Raw genomic sequence first — 15,903 nt, 5'->3', positions numbered from 1 at the left:
GCCCTGCCATATTGTAAGCCTCAGATCCCTTATGGCCTGTAGTTTACAAGTGGTTAGAATACAGAAAATAAGCACTCCAGTGTTTGTTTCTTCTTAAATGTATACAATATATAAGCAATCACAAAACAAAATAATCATGTTTCTGTCCTGGGCACAATTGCTACTATACCATACCGTTAGTTCCGTTAGTGTAATGCGGGTGCCCACTGTAGAAATGCGTATTTCCACACTGGACATTCACATTGCAGTAGTGCTTTAGGTAGAAGTAGCATAGCGGCAAATGTCTGATGCAGGTCCTTGGTCTGAAATATTATTATTTTTAGTTTAGGATTGCTGATTTACTAAATGAAGTTCACAAAGAAACTCAGAAAAATTCCTAGTGTTTGTATTCTTCATACTGGGCTGGGATTCCTCTGTGTTGCTCATATACTGTATGCTACAAGTGATCAGGAGCATACTGAGAATGTCTGGGTTCAGTCTTGGATGCTAAGGGTCCATTCACACGGATCAAAATGGTGAGGAATTTGGTGTGGAATTTCAGCGCTGAAAAAAAAAAAAAGCCTCCCATTGACTTCAATGGGTTCCTTCTGCTAGTCATGATGTCCGTGACTGGAGAAAAACCCTTTCGTGGAATTGAGGTTAGGCATGTTTTAGGATTATTTAAGATGTCAATCATGTCCCAGTGGTGTAGAAAGAAATACCTACTTTATGGGGCACCAAAATGGCCATTATTATTGCATGGGGGCATTTCTATTATATGTCTTAACAAAGAGAAGCCCAAAAGTGTGCATTATTATGGTGTGAGGCCTACAGCAGGCACTATAATACTGAGTGAGCATCAGGAGGGACATTAATGCCTGAGGCATTATGGGTGACAAGTTTGTTTAGAGGAACAAGTATTTCTGCAGAAACAAGTTGTGGCTGGATGTTGTCCTGCTGCTCTGAGCCATGAAAACAAAATGGCTACAGTCATAGAAGATATCACCGGTTAGCAAACATAAATAAGGTGCAACTGCTTCCTGACTGGGCACATAAATGATGACAAACCTGATGTAGGCTGTTATAGATTAATAAATCTTCACCCTTAAAAGTTTGTGAACTGTGTGAGGGTCTTATTTGAGGATGTGTCATGCGGCACACATGATAGTGTTCTGTTACTACAAGAATTCTAGCCACAGCCAATTGCTTTTTGGTCTGTAACTCCCTGCCTCTACTTGGTAACCTATTAACTAAGGTCCGCTTTACACAATATTTCTCAGACCAAATACTGAGCAGGGAGCCATAAACCAAGTATCACAAAACAACCTTCTATAATTGATGGATGTTAGGTGTCTGCATCTCTGTGCGCCTTTTGTCCCATACGATCATGTTTTCCCTACAGGATGTTGGTCATTGAAATGGGAATTAGCACATAAAAATTAACTTTTATTATTACGTTTAACATTGACACCAAGGGTTAAAACGCACTATTCCTGCTGATAGGGAAGGACCATAAAGAGGTTATCGATTAACCCTATATTAACTTGAATGTTGTAATGTGGATATGGATTCCTAAGCCCCTAGATACTTGAGCTAAAATCCCTAGACTAGGTCTCTTATTATAGAGAACACAGGTCTTACAAACATACTTGGGGGATAAGCATTGACCACACCCTCAGGGGTTAACTGGCATACAAGAGTCTGTCTCCTCTGGTCAGTAAGATTGAATAGTTTAATGTATATAGGTGAGTGAACAAAGGCAGTATATGTTAGCCGCTCAGAAGTATCTCCCCTTAATCAAAAAATGCTCCTTAACTTTTGCAGGAATAAAGCTAATAACATTACTAGTTAGGCATAAATATTTGAGTAGCTTCAGCGACCCCAATAGTTAATTTGCTGGGGCTCGCTACACAAAGCCTTATCTCTCACAGGTTAGGCATAGATATTGGAGTAGCTACAGAGACCCCAATGATAAATTTGTTGGGGCTCGCTACAAATAGTCTTATCTCTCAACGCGTTTCATAAATCTCATCAGGAGAGTGATAGCGTATGACAAGCCTAAGTGATGAAGATTGCGATGATCACCGCAGTTCCTGGCGCCCTGATGGTGGACACCAGTACTGTCAGGATAAATGGATAACTACACCTAAGCTATTGCCTTTCTCACATTGCTGACCGTTTGCTACACTGTATCAAGTGTAGACAAGAGCTGAAAGAAGAATTTCTGCTTCAGTGTGTATGGATTAGGGAATTGTCTACACTGATACAATGTAACATACCCTAAACTGTAGGAGCAAGACTTGATTTAAATGCCTGATTTTACTTAAAGATTATGTTCTTCTTCACAGCCTTCTTTTATATACTTTATTTGCATATGGAAGGTAAAATGAAGCAACTTTGCAATAGGTTTTAAAGGGGCTTTCTGAGTGATGACTTTATTTGCTTGAATTTCCACCAGAGGTCACCATAACTGGTCATTTAACTGAAAAGCCACTTAAGAAATATTCTGAGATGGCTTGGCTTTTCACCAATCAGAAAAGGGCACTGCCCAGAAAAAAGGTAGAACCACCCATGAGGAAAGAGCCATTGTGAGCTGTCAGCTGGCCTGGCTCTCCACCAATCAGAAAGTGGCACCGCCCAGACCTATAGAACCACCTCTGAGGTCATAGCCATTATGAGCTGTCAGCTGGTTTGGCTCTTCACCAATCAGGAAAGGGCCCCACCCTTATTTCCACCAATCAGAGAGCAGCACTGGGTATAAATAGCAGCCACTGCCACCTATTCCCCTCATTCTTGGGTATTGTCTTGTATGGCAGCCATTCTGTTCCTTGTGAATGTGATGTTGTGTATATTCTGTTCTGCTTACTTGTTTTGCTTTATCTGCCTAGCAACAGTGAGATAGTAATGGAGGAGAAGCTGAGTTTAGGGGGAGGAGTTGTTAGACAGCCATTATGATGGAAGCATGGAATAAAGAATACTGATCTATAAAAGTAACTATCGAATGGTGGACTTATTACAGAAGACCGGCATCCTCACTACAACACTACATTGAACATGTCTCAAAAAGAATGCAGCGGAATAAGCAGGATGAGCGGAACATCTAGAGCTGGCCTGAAGTTTCCCGTTGGCCATATTCATTTCTTTCTGACGAAAGGGAATTATGACAAACACTTCAGTGCTAATGCTCCAGTATTCCTGATTGCTGTAAGGTAGGATTTGACCAAGGAGATCTTGTTCTTGGCAGGGTACGAAGCCCGGGCCTGGGACAGTCACCATATCATACCCCATCACTTATATCTGGCAATGCATCAGGATGTGGAACTGGATCAACTGTTTAAAAATGTCATCACACCCCAGGGGGCGCTGTCACCTGTGCTCCTATCAGGGATGTATACCAATGTGTTATCCAGGTACTGCAATAGTTTTTATTCCATTAGCATTATTCCTAATAACCATACACCAGAGACATGCACTTTAACACATTACAAAGATGAGAAGTCTATTGGATCTACAAGCTACATACCATTAGACCAAAGGGGTTTCATAAGATAAATGAGACAATTATAGAGAATTAATATTGGTCACAATAGCAAAATGTATTTTAAAGGGGTTTTCCCATCTCCTTGTTTCAGCTTTGCCTGCAGTGTCTGCTTCTCACTTCCTGTATTTCTCCTCCCCCTTACCCTTTTGATTAGGACATACAATCCTCCTGCAGGTCAGATAATCTGCAGATTCTTGTACAAAATGGACTCAGTGTTATCTGTGTGTTTAGTTAGAGAGATAAAATACTTGGCTTTATCAGCAAAACTGCAATTAACTGAATGTTTATTCTGCCAGCACTGAGTAAGTGACATCACTTGTCCTATCTCCCAGGTGTGTGGTTATAGCAACGCAGTGTAAACAATGGAAGGAATCAATTCACACAGCAGGTAAACAAAGCAGAATTTCTAAAGCAATATATATATATAGAAAAAGGCTTCGATTTACATAAGCTACCAGTATAGATAGGATCCTTGACATGGGATAACCCTTTTAATTTTTTTATATATCAGTTTTTTAGAAACATATTATATTTGTTATAATTTTTCCTTTTGTAATCTTTATGGTTTAATAATTTAGTTATACTCACTATGTTTTTTTGCCTTTATTTGGAGGATCTTTCTCCCAGTTTTTGAACAATGAAAAAGCAAGGAAAAAACCTAATTGAATAGCCTATCTCAATTGTTCTGATGACATCTAGTGGATAAATGCAAGTACTACAAAGACTCATTTGCTATGTGAACTTTCTCTAAGCACCGAGGACACCTTATGGCAAAGGATTATATTGTTGGTGTTGTGGTATGGGGTCATCATATCCTTTTAACCCTCTCTCGGTTTCTGTAGCCCTTTCTTATTCGTCCTACTGCAGCACACATAGTTCTATAGCCCCTGCTTCAATTCCTTCTAGGAACAGCCCGCCTATGTTACAGTGTAATTAAACAGTTAATCAGAATAATTGATGGTATAAAAATCCTCCCTTTCCAGCATTTCCTTGTGTTTTTATTTGTTCTTGTTTTTTCCAAAAAGTGGCCCACAAGGCTGAGGGATGAGGGAGGGGGAGTTCTTTAATACAGTTTTTTTTTTGTTTGTTTTTTCTTCAATGTTCTCAGACTAGCTCTGAGGTTCACAGATAGCAGTATTGTGCGTCTAGAGGCTCCTCGGAATCAGAGAGAGCTGCTGTAAGACTGGTATGGGTCTAGCTAGCTGTCTGGAGGAGATGTTGTGAGTACTTGCATTCTCCAGTGCCTAGTGCACATGCCTGAAAGATGCAGGAGCAGCTGGAAGTATTAGCAGCTCAGTGAGTCACTGGAACAGTACCTACTTCAACTCAAGGGATCCCTGACAATCCAGGTATGTTGGATCACACTGGGGGCAGAGATTGCCCATTTAAAGTTGCTGACACTGAGGGCCAGACATACTTAGGACCGGGCCGTTGCATAAACGGCCCGGGCTCTGACTGTGCACGTTTTGCGCATGCGTCCTAACCCCCCCCCCCCTTACGCTCCCCTCCCGGCGTCTGACGTCGCCGTGGTGATGCGTTTGGGCGGGGGGCGGAGCCACGCTCCGTCCCCTTCTTATCCTTTGGCGCTGGGCGGGGACTTCCTTTCGGATCCCCGCCAGCGATGAAGGAAGGGGTTTCTCCCTCCCGCTCCCCCCTTTATCCTATTGGCACTCTACCGGGTTTTATTGTGTTCTCCCTTTATTTGGTTTTTGTTTCAATTTGTTTGCCTTCAGTATTTTGTGTTTTTTGCATATATTTAACTTGGTTTGGTTGTATTTCTTTGTTTATTTATTTATTTATTTTGTTTCCATAGGTGTCACAGCTGGCATGATCGGCAGGACCTTGTCCCCTCCCCTTTACTTCATTCCGGATAAGGTGCGCCACCGCTGGTTACAACAGACATGCACACCGCTAGCGGTGCCTGGGCATTCCTTGTGGCTCGCTCCCCTCGCTCTTCTAATTGGGGCAACAGGTTTCTGCTGACATGTCTATTTTCAATAATAAAGCTGTGGCCGACCCCCATTTAACCCAAGCTGATGTGTCTGTGCCTTTATTTCTTAAGGGGGGTAAGTTGGGTTTTAGTATCACGGGTGGGGAGGGGCCTACCCCCTCCCCTTTTCAGGGGGTCCATTATGCGTATTGCGCTCAGTCTGTGCCTGGCAAGCTGGAGCCTCAGTTATTCTAAAGTAAAATACCCTTCTAGGGTTTTCCTGTATCCTCTTGTATGGTGTACCAAGAGAGTCTTCTTTCTATGCTTGCAGATGCCCACTAGTAAAAAGCTCTCTAAAAGGAAGCATAGCAATTGTATCGTCAGCAGTTGTTACCTGATGTCTATGTGCCTGACGTATATATAATTTGTACTCCAGGTCAAACCTCTCCTACCAAACCTCATGCATATTCTAAAACTAAGCAGAAGACTAAATCTGAACTCTGCATTAGTTGTCTCAACATCTTCTTGAGGATATTTTGCACGTTTCTGAGGATGAAGATGACTGGTAAGGAGGCCTAGCAAAAAGCAGTCCAAAAAATTCAAACAGGATTTTTCTGAATTATTTGATTCCTCTAACTTCTGACATCAGAATCAAATTCAGGCATGGTGATTTCTGAAAACAATTATTTATAAAAAAATAAAAATTCTGTTAATGTATATAAAAATGCTAAAAAAATTATAGAAACAGGACAGGCTGTCCCATCCTTTCTTAGAATCTAGCAGTTACCAGTGCAGCAAGAAGAGCCATGTGGCTAAAGCCTTGGACAGAAGTTACATCAAAATATAATATATTCCATATCCTTTGATCCCGGAAGCTAATAAAAAGGCAAGAGCTCTGGTCTTTCCTCAGACCAATAGACGCTTATCTTTACCTCTCTTTTATTATCAAATAAGATACAAATTGTTTCTGAAAATAATAATAGACAAAGTTATTGGAGAAATTCAGAACCACAGTGTCAGAAAAGTTGAAGACATCAGAAGTTGTCAAAGTGGAGGTTGTTTACAATTGCACCATCACCACAGACAATAGACAAGTCACCATAGAAATTCTCTACAAAACAAAACATCATTTTCTTTTGAACAAGCGAGAAATTCCAGGTTTTTCCTCTGATACTAGAATTTCTGAACCAAAGTGTCAGAAAAGTTGAAGACATCAGAAGTTGTCAAAGTGGAGGTTGTTTACAATTGCACCATCACCACAGACAATAGACAAGTCACAATAGAAATTCTCCACAAAACAAAACATCATTTTCTTTTGAACAAGCGAGAAATTCCAGGTTTTTCCTCTGATACTAGAATTTTTGGCAAATTATGCCATAGAAGTCTCTAAAGAGGAAGAATGTTACGGGATTTATTCAATAATTTTTCCAGTCACAAAGGTCGGCAGCTCTTGGAGATTTATCATAGATCTTAGATTCTTAAATCGTTATGTGTAGAAAAGTCACTTAAAGATGGAAACAATAAGGATAGTTACGGCAGCCTTACAAAGAGGCCACGTTCAAGCGTCCCTGGACTTGAAAGATGCATATCTACAAATTCCCATCCATCCTGTTTCAAGAAAATTTCTTAGAATAGCGTTCAGTCATTTAGGATCCATCAGTCACTACCAGTTCAAAGCACTTTAATCTAACTTTATCTCCAAGGGTCTTCACCAAAGTGGCAGTAGTAGTAGTAGCAGCTCTGAGGTTGAAAGCAAATCAAGTTTTTCCCTATTTAGACGATTGACTGATAGCTACTCCATCAGAATCTTCCACAACATCACCTCAATGCAGGTATCATGCTTCTCAGAGAACTTGGATTCCAGATAAACTGGGAAAACTTCAAAAATGTTTCTAGGTGTCATAATAAACACAGAGTTGCTTTTTCTTTCTCAAAAGAGAATTTAAAAAAAAAAGTCAAACTGCAGTAAAAATTCTAATCAAATCTCCATAGTCTACGATTTATCAAATCATGAAGACTAGAGATCAGCGAAGTTTTGGAAAACTTGATTCGGCCGCTTCTCTGGATTTAGAAAAAGATTTGATTCTTTCTGAACTGATTCGCGGCGAATAACATTAAAAAACAGCTATTTCCTGGCTGCAGAGAGCCCGTATAGTGGTGTAGAACACTGTGCCTCGCAGTAACACACAAGGGGAGTCTGCTGTGGTAGTCAAACACTACAGTGAGTCAGTATGACAGGCACATGACAGGCTTTGCTCTTAGAACCGCTGCACATCTCACTTATTTGAACACAGTGGCAGAGTGTGGAGGCTGCAGCAACCTTATGAGGCCATACAATGACCCAGTGGTAGAGTGTAGAGGTAACAGCAGCCTTATGAGGCTATACTGTGACCCAGTGGCAAAGTGTGGAAGTTGCAATACCCTTATGAGGCCCTGCAGTGACCCTGAGTCAGACTGTGGAGGCTGCAGTAACCTTATAAATCCATACAATGACCCAGTGGTAGAGTGTAGAGATTGCAGCAGCCTTTATGTGGCCATACAGTGACCCAGTGGAAGAGTGTGGAGGTGGAAGCAGCCTTATAAGGCCATACAGTGACCCAGTGGAAGAGTGTGGAGGTTGCATCAGTATGAGTAGGCCACAGAGTGGCAAGTCAATATATCGTGGAGGTAGCAACAGCCTTAAGAGGCCCTACAGAGACCCAGTGGCAGAGTGGAGGTTGCTGCAGCATGAGGAGCCCATACGGTCACCCAGTGGCAGAGTGCAGAGATGGCAACAGTGTGAGGAGGCCATACAGTCACCCAGTGGCAGGCAGAGTGTGGAAGTGGTAGTAGTGTGAGTAGGCCACAGAGTGGCAAGTCAATATAATGTGTAGGTAGCGACAGCCTTTGAAGGCCATACAGATGATGGGAAGGACACACAGTGTCCTTCAGTTGAGGTGGTGGAGCCTTGACTGCCTAAAATGGGGTGTGTGCCACTGAGTGATGCAATGGTTCCTGCGGCAGGCTGGACCCCACATTGGAGCCACTGCTTGCCCAGGAAGTAGGTGATGAGAGGGGGTGGCAGGGGATCGAGTTCTGCTCGTACAAATGTTTCACAATGGCCCTGCATGGTATAATGATCCACAGTATAATACTCTCCATTGTGACCCCTGCATAAGATAACGCTCCACAGTGGCCCTTACACAGTATAATGCGTGGGCTGCTGGCACACACAATGAAGAGGCAGCTTTCCAGTGGTGACATCCAAGGATCCAGATATCCACAGGAGGAGAACGGGGCTTGGGGGCAGGCTTCTTCCAGTGACATTCAAGAGTTCTGATATCCCTTAATCAGCATTGTATTCAAGCAGAAGAGGAAGATATGTTAACTAGTGCTGGTAGTAGTGGCATGAGGTGTATTACTACTACTGGTAGTTGTTCTTGTAGTGAAGCTAAGGAGATATCTAGAGGTGGAATTACTGAGGATGTGCATGGCCATGATGTCAGAAAAAATGGGGAATATGATGATGACATTGCTGATAATTCTTTTGCAGACCAGGTGACCAGGGTGACAAGTCTACTTCAGATAAAGATGTTGGTGACAATGGTGATATTAATTCCAGACCTTGGCACAACATTCAAATATCCTGCCTGGGGAACCTCGCAGGGTGGGGGTAATGGTAATGGAAAACATGTTTCCACTGAAATTTTTGTACTTTGGCAATGTGCAAGTTCTACAAGCAGAATCTGAAATGGCATCACTCTCTTATTCAGAAAAATAGACTTAAAGTGGCACTGGCATAGGAAGTGAGTAAGGCTATTCACCTACTCCACCCCATGATCTTACTTGTAGGCAGTATTTTCAAACACCTCCAGCTCACTCCTCTGAATAGTGGAGTCTGGCCCCTGGGTCCATGCACTTGCAAGCATGACAGGCTGTTTGCTTCACTGCTTCCACTATGACAAGCATATTATTAGTATAAAGCAGAGAGTACTGGATCACCATGCTTTTAGACCCTTGCTATAAAGCCAAATGGGTGTATTTTTTCTGCTTTCCGAAGGAATTCAAAATAGGGAATTTTAGGAAAACCACTACAAGTGCAAGCTGCATGTCTGTCTAGGTGGCCTTTGCCCAAACCCAGCCTACCTTAGTCACCTCTCCAACTTTGCTTCCAGCACCACAGCTACAAGTAGCATAAGGAGAAGCAGCAGCATTATTAACCAGTACAGCTGCATTATTAACTAGTATACAGTATATAGGAATATGATAACTTTTTTTTACCTTGCAGCGCCAAACAGAAACACAGTAGGTAATTTACATTGACTAGCTGCACCAGCAGGTACACTTGCACCTAGAGGGCAACACAGGCTGCAGTTGATCCAAAATACATACTACAAAATGCTACAAAATGTATTTATAGTTATATATGCCCACAAGGGAAATAAACAGAGACAAAAATGTGAGAGAACACTTTTTGCGAGCCAACATCGGGAATCTTCGCTGTGCCCCAATACAATCACTCCTGGCAACCCCTAGGAAGGGCACGTTCCCATCCCTACACTGCGTCCCATGATCAGCAGGACATCAATTTCCTATATGGGACTTCTTCACTTGCAAAGTCATCATTTGCAGTCTAACTGATAAATTGTTCATGCAGTCTCATATATGTTGGCGAGACGTACACCCAATATCTAAAAACAAGTCTGCCATTAGGAATGGCATAAACACCATCCTGATCCCAGCCTACTTCAGTCAACACAGGTACAGGGTCAGACTAGCCCATTGCTTTTTTAATAGGTAGTGGAGGTGCAGTAATGGTAATGGTTCCTGCTCCCAGACTCTCCTCTTCAGTCTCCAGGGGTCCCCACACGTCACACATTACATCATTGCACAGGTCCCAGTCTGGGAAGAGGAAACGCCACGGGCAGGAGCTTGGAAAGGTAAAGGATGCAGCCAGGTTCTCCTCAGTTTTGATAACGGGATCGCATTACCAGGAAAAAGTAGCACGAGCAACCTGGTTCTGCTACTAGTAGAGCAGATCAGTAAATCCTGTACCTAATCGGTCTTAGCAGTCACATGAGGTGCAGGACTCTCAGCAAGAAAGAGCTGGAATAGACACTGGCGGTAGACAATGGAGCACTGGAGACAAGTGAGTATTTTTTTATTTTTATTGTCTTTCACACCTCCCTCTTGCCACATGGGTTGCTCCAATTCCTGGACAACCTCTTATGGCTAAGACCCAATGTTGTGAAAATGCAGCATTTTTTGTTGCAGATTTTGCTGTGTTTATTTGACCCAAAGTCAGAAGTGGATTTATCAGAAGCGAAACATGTAAGTACTTTCATTAGATCTTCTATTGCTTTCTTAACCTTGGCTCCAAAAAACAAACAAACAAAAAAAACGCAGCAAAATCTGCTACAAAAAACTCTGTGTTTCCACAACATGGGGCCTTAGCATAAAGGATTTATCCATTTTTCTAATATTGATGGCTTGTCCTTAGCATAGGCCATCAATATTAAATCTGCAGGGGTACAAAAGTCAGGACCTAACGTCCCCGATCACTCCACAAGAGCTACATGATATGATCCCGAATTACCCGTTGTCTTTCTTACATTGTGCACACTTTAGTAAAGTGCTCAAAAATATCCCTGATAGGTCCAACTTGTTTAGAGAATCTCTCCCAATTGAAAAGGCTCTTTTTGCCAATAGACGCCTATTGCGCTCTCTTAAAGTTTGTAAGCAGTATGTAGAGGCAATGGCAGATTCTATGTGTCCAAAATACCTGCAATCATGGGAGGAAGACCTTAACATTAGCCTCTCAGAAGAGGAAAGAGAATTTGTTCTAAAGCATTCCCATGGTTTCACAGCATGTACAAGGTTGCAGGAGATGCACTACAAACTGCTCAGCAGGTGGTATAGGTCGCCATATTGGCTTTTTGAATATGGCCTAGCAACCTCAAATCTTTGTTGGAGGTGTGGGATTGAAGCTGGCACAATATCACATATCTGGTGGTCATGCTCCAAGATTGAAAGTTATTGGACACAAATATCAAACGTGATCTCAGAGGTTACGTCTAAGACATTACAACTGACACCAGCATTAGTTTGCCTATCTGTACCGTCAACTACTTTCACCCCCTCTAAATCTAACCTAGAGACCCACATGATAGAAATCGCCAACTCTCTTATTCCTTTGTACTGGTTACAGACCTCAGCGCCACCAATGTCACAATTTCTGTCGACCATGGATCTGGTAGCGAGATTCGAAGAATTGTCGAGTTGGGCTAACTTCTCGCATCATAAATTTCTGAAAGTATGGTCCCCGTGGCTGCAATATAGGAAAACCTCTTTGTCTGTTGAATCTTAGACCTGCTGAAGACATATTTAGTAGGTGTAGATTTCAGTCTTGAACTGCACTGTCGGATACTGTGGATGGAAATACTGTTTTATTTGCTCATTTTGATTCCCCCCCCCTAATATTTTCTGTCTTCTACCCGGAGATTATGTGCCTTAACTTTTAATTCCCTGTATTTTGTTTTAGGTTACAATAGGCGGATTGTATAAAAGAACAATTCATCAGGATACTCGATTTGATATGTTTATTTTTGTTGTTCTGTATAATTGCTGTATTCTTTTTCTTGGACTCAGAATGTAGTATTGTTTAACGCTTTTCGACTACAAGTTTAGACTGTGGATTTTTGTTCTCAATTACTTTTCTGATATTGTTTTCTAGTTGTACTTGTAAAAAAATTGTAAAAATTTAATAAAATAAGACAAAAAATAAAAAGTCAGGACCTCTGCAGATCAGCACTTACTGGGACAGTTCGGCTATAGGTAATGGTAACTATTCCAGGAGCCATTCTGTTCACTTGCTATACAGGTTGTAGTGGTGGGTTTAGGTAGTGCAGTGGTGCACGTCGTATGGTGGGTGAGCAGCATGGCATTATTACCTGTAACCTCACTGTCTTGGTACAGCTGATCTGTAGGGGTCCTGGCGGTGGGCCCTTAGAAACAATGTCACTGGTGGGCCTTAGACATCCCAGTCCAACACTGCACAGGCATAACATATCTCAATTACGTTTTGAGGGGATAGAACATATCCCACTGCCAAGATAGGTCAGCAATCGCATCTCTCTTTTAAAAAAAGAGAGAGGCTTACTGGATTAATACCCTAGACACCATTGAACCTGCTGGACTGAATGGAGTGTATAGTCGTACATGTACACGCTGACCATACAAGAATGTGGGGTTTATGGAGAAAGAACCCCCAACTCCTGTAGTGCTAGTAAAATTGTTGGCTATTTGAAGTATATTCTAGATTCCATTTTGAATATTGTAAACACCATTTTGTATATTCTAGTCTCCATTTTGTATTATAGACTCCATTTTGTGCCTTAAAGGGGTATTAACATGAATATAGCCAAATCTATATTGGTAGATAATTAAAAGTTAAACATTTTGCAAATATAAGTATTTACCCAGCTATGATTTTCTTATTGTAGCTGGGGTATCAGGCACAGACACTACATGTATCAGAAGATATCCGGCCACAATAAAGAAATCATGGCTGATTTTCTGACCTTAGAAAGTTCCTGAAATGTTTGTATCCAGTGGCAACTGATCAAGACAATGACTTGTGACCACAAGATATTTAAAGAAAATCTTTAAAACTCTGCAAAATGTTTATTTATATTTGCAAAAATGTTTACATTTTTATTATTTACAAATTTAAAAATGGTTATGTACATGGGAAGACCCCTTTAAGAAGAATTTCTCATTGCTGTGTGAACTCTGTTATCCAACATAATTGCACAGCCTTTGATATCTTAGTTATTTTGTTTATTTCACAGATCTGTGTGTACAGATGTATGGGATCTATGTCACACAGGAGCCTATTTCATTTTCTGAAGGTTGTTTTGGCTACCTTATTTGAGGCTTTGGAATTGGCCATTCCTTGGTACAGGATGAGGTAGACAAACAGCACCTGCTCAGTTCAAGCCTATACAACAATAGGTTGTATCAACCCTTTTGTTTAATGGGTATAAGAAGTTTAGGTTTCCCAACCCTTTCCCAAGGGTTCTCTGCCTTCGCTGGTCGCTTCCACGGTTGATGATTTTCTTTTCCGGGCAGATGATGATGTAAGCTCTTGGTGATGATTCTGTATCATTATCTTTGTATATTATTTGTTCCTTCTACACATATATTTAATACAATCCCAATCCCTCCAATGTGTTTTAATTCTTTCCTAACCATAAAATACTGATCCCACAAACTGTGCCCAATGATGATTTTTATAATGTCGAACAAAGATGGTGTCCCTCGTAATTACATTCAGTATTATAAATGTGCTCTCTGAGACGTATACACAATACTCGCTTAGTGGGTCCAATATATATGATTACAGGGGCATGTGATTCCATAAAAAACCCCTTCATATGTTTAATAGTGAATTATTTCTTGAATCACTCCCCTTACTTTAACTAACTGACATGCCCAGCATTTTTGGCATGGGACAAATCCAGGGTGTTTAAAAAAATTCCTCAAAAAGCTTTTTTGTTGTTGATATACCTGTTGATTTTTATCTTTATTACCCTGCCTATACTGAATTGTAGGTGCAATAAAATTGCCAACCTTTTTTGCAAATTTAATTACGAACTTGGGCTTTTTAAGGCAATAATTTAACTACTACCTTATCTTGCCAGAGTACAGGCCAATATTTTTTTCACAAATAATAGCAGTATTTTTGGTGTAGTGTGTAATAATTGGTATATCTATTACTTTACACTGCTATATCTCTTCCTCACTTTGTATTGCTTTAAAGGGGCTCTATCATTGGGAAAAAGTCATTTTTAAATAAGCACATCCTTGCCCAGCCTTAGGAAAGGCTATTTCACACCTACATTTTGTATGTAACTTGCCCCAGTAGTCTTTGAATAAGTCAGTTTTTATTCATATACTAATTAGGGCTCGTTCAAATCTGCGCCCGGTCTCCGTTCTGCAGATTTACGTTTCCTGCACAAAACAGGGGCAGGAGACAGAAACCTGCCGGGATGTTTCAAGCCCATTTATTTGAATGGGCTTGAAAAGTCTCCGGCTGAGAGCATCGGTGAGCGTTTTATGTGCTCCATGGCGAAACAGGTTTTTTTTTTAAACCGGACACAGAGTCGGATAGGCAATACTCTGTATCCGGTTTAAAAAAAACCAGTTTCGCCGCGGAGTGCATAAAACGCTCACCGGCGCTCACGGCCGGACTCGGAGATCGAAACGGAAATGGAGATCGAATGCTGTTGTGAACCCAGCGTTAGCTTTCTGCGTGCATCGAAAGTCTCACTGTGCACTGTCTGCTCTATGTGTATGCACAGCAGAGGCTCCTGTGCTGATGACTCATCTCCCTGCTAGCATACACAGAGAATAGCAGACACAGACACTTCCGGTGCACGCAGAAAGCTAATTAGCATATGAATAAAAACGGACTTATTCAAAGTCTACTGGGGCAATTTACATACAAAAGGTAGGTGTGGAATAGCCTTTCTAAAGACTATGCAAGAATGTGCTTATCTAAAAGTGATGTTTCCCAATGATAGAGCCCCTTTAAGGATGTTCTCTCTTGAAACATCTTTCACCACTTCCTTTATTCTAATTTCATACATCTTAATATGTATCACTCTGGGGAAAACTAGTGGCTGTAGGGTGGGAAGCTCACCAAGAAATTAAAACCAAGAAGGTAATGAGTACAAATATATAATCAAATCCCTAGATTAACTGTCTTTAGTCATATTCCAAAAATGTATAAATTTCTTATTTTCCCCCAAGTCAGCCAATTATATAAGTGATAGAGAGTTTAACCTCTAATCTATCGTAAAATGTAGATAAGCAATTACAGTTACACATTGACAATCTTATTGAGCATATTTGGAAGGGGCTGAAACATGCCGTCTGGAAAAGGCACCCTTCAAACCGAGACAACTGGAGCAGTTTGCTTATGAAGAGTGGGCCAAAATACCTGTTGAGAGGTGCAGAAGTCTCATTGACAGTTACAGGAATCGTTGGATTGCAGTGATTGTCTCAAAAGGTTGTGCAACAAAATAGTAAGTTAAGGGGACCATCATTTCTGTCCAGGCCTGTTTCATGAGTTTTATTTTTTTTTAATTCTGTTGAAGTGAAAAGCAATGTCTGACTTTCATTTGCTCATTTTCATAGAATTTTTATTTATTATTACATTTGTCAGATTCAAGTTATTTCTGTGATCATTGTGGGTTTTTCTTTCAAACGAGGGGTACCAACAATTTTGTCCATGTGTGTATGTGCACAAATACTCCCAGCATATTTTTTGAGAACTATGGATGTTGAGCAAATGCAAGATCATCAGATTTATTTCATCCATTGATTTTATATTAAATCAAAATTTTACATGGTAGATGAGGTTGGATGAAGACGTAGGTCCATCAAGGCTATCCTATAACTCTACAGTATT

The sequence above is a fragment of the Leptodactylus fuscus genome, chromosome 4, assembly GCF_031893055.1.
Source record: "Leptodactylus fuscus isolate aLepFus1 chromosome 4, aLepFus1.hap2, whole genome shotgun sequence".
Lineage (NCBI taxonomy): Eukaryota > Metazoa > Chordata > Amphibia > Anura > Leptodactylidae > Leptodactylus > Leptodactylus fuscus.
This window is presented reverse-complemented; position numbering follows the sequence as displayed.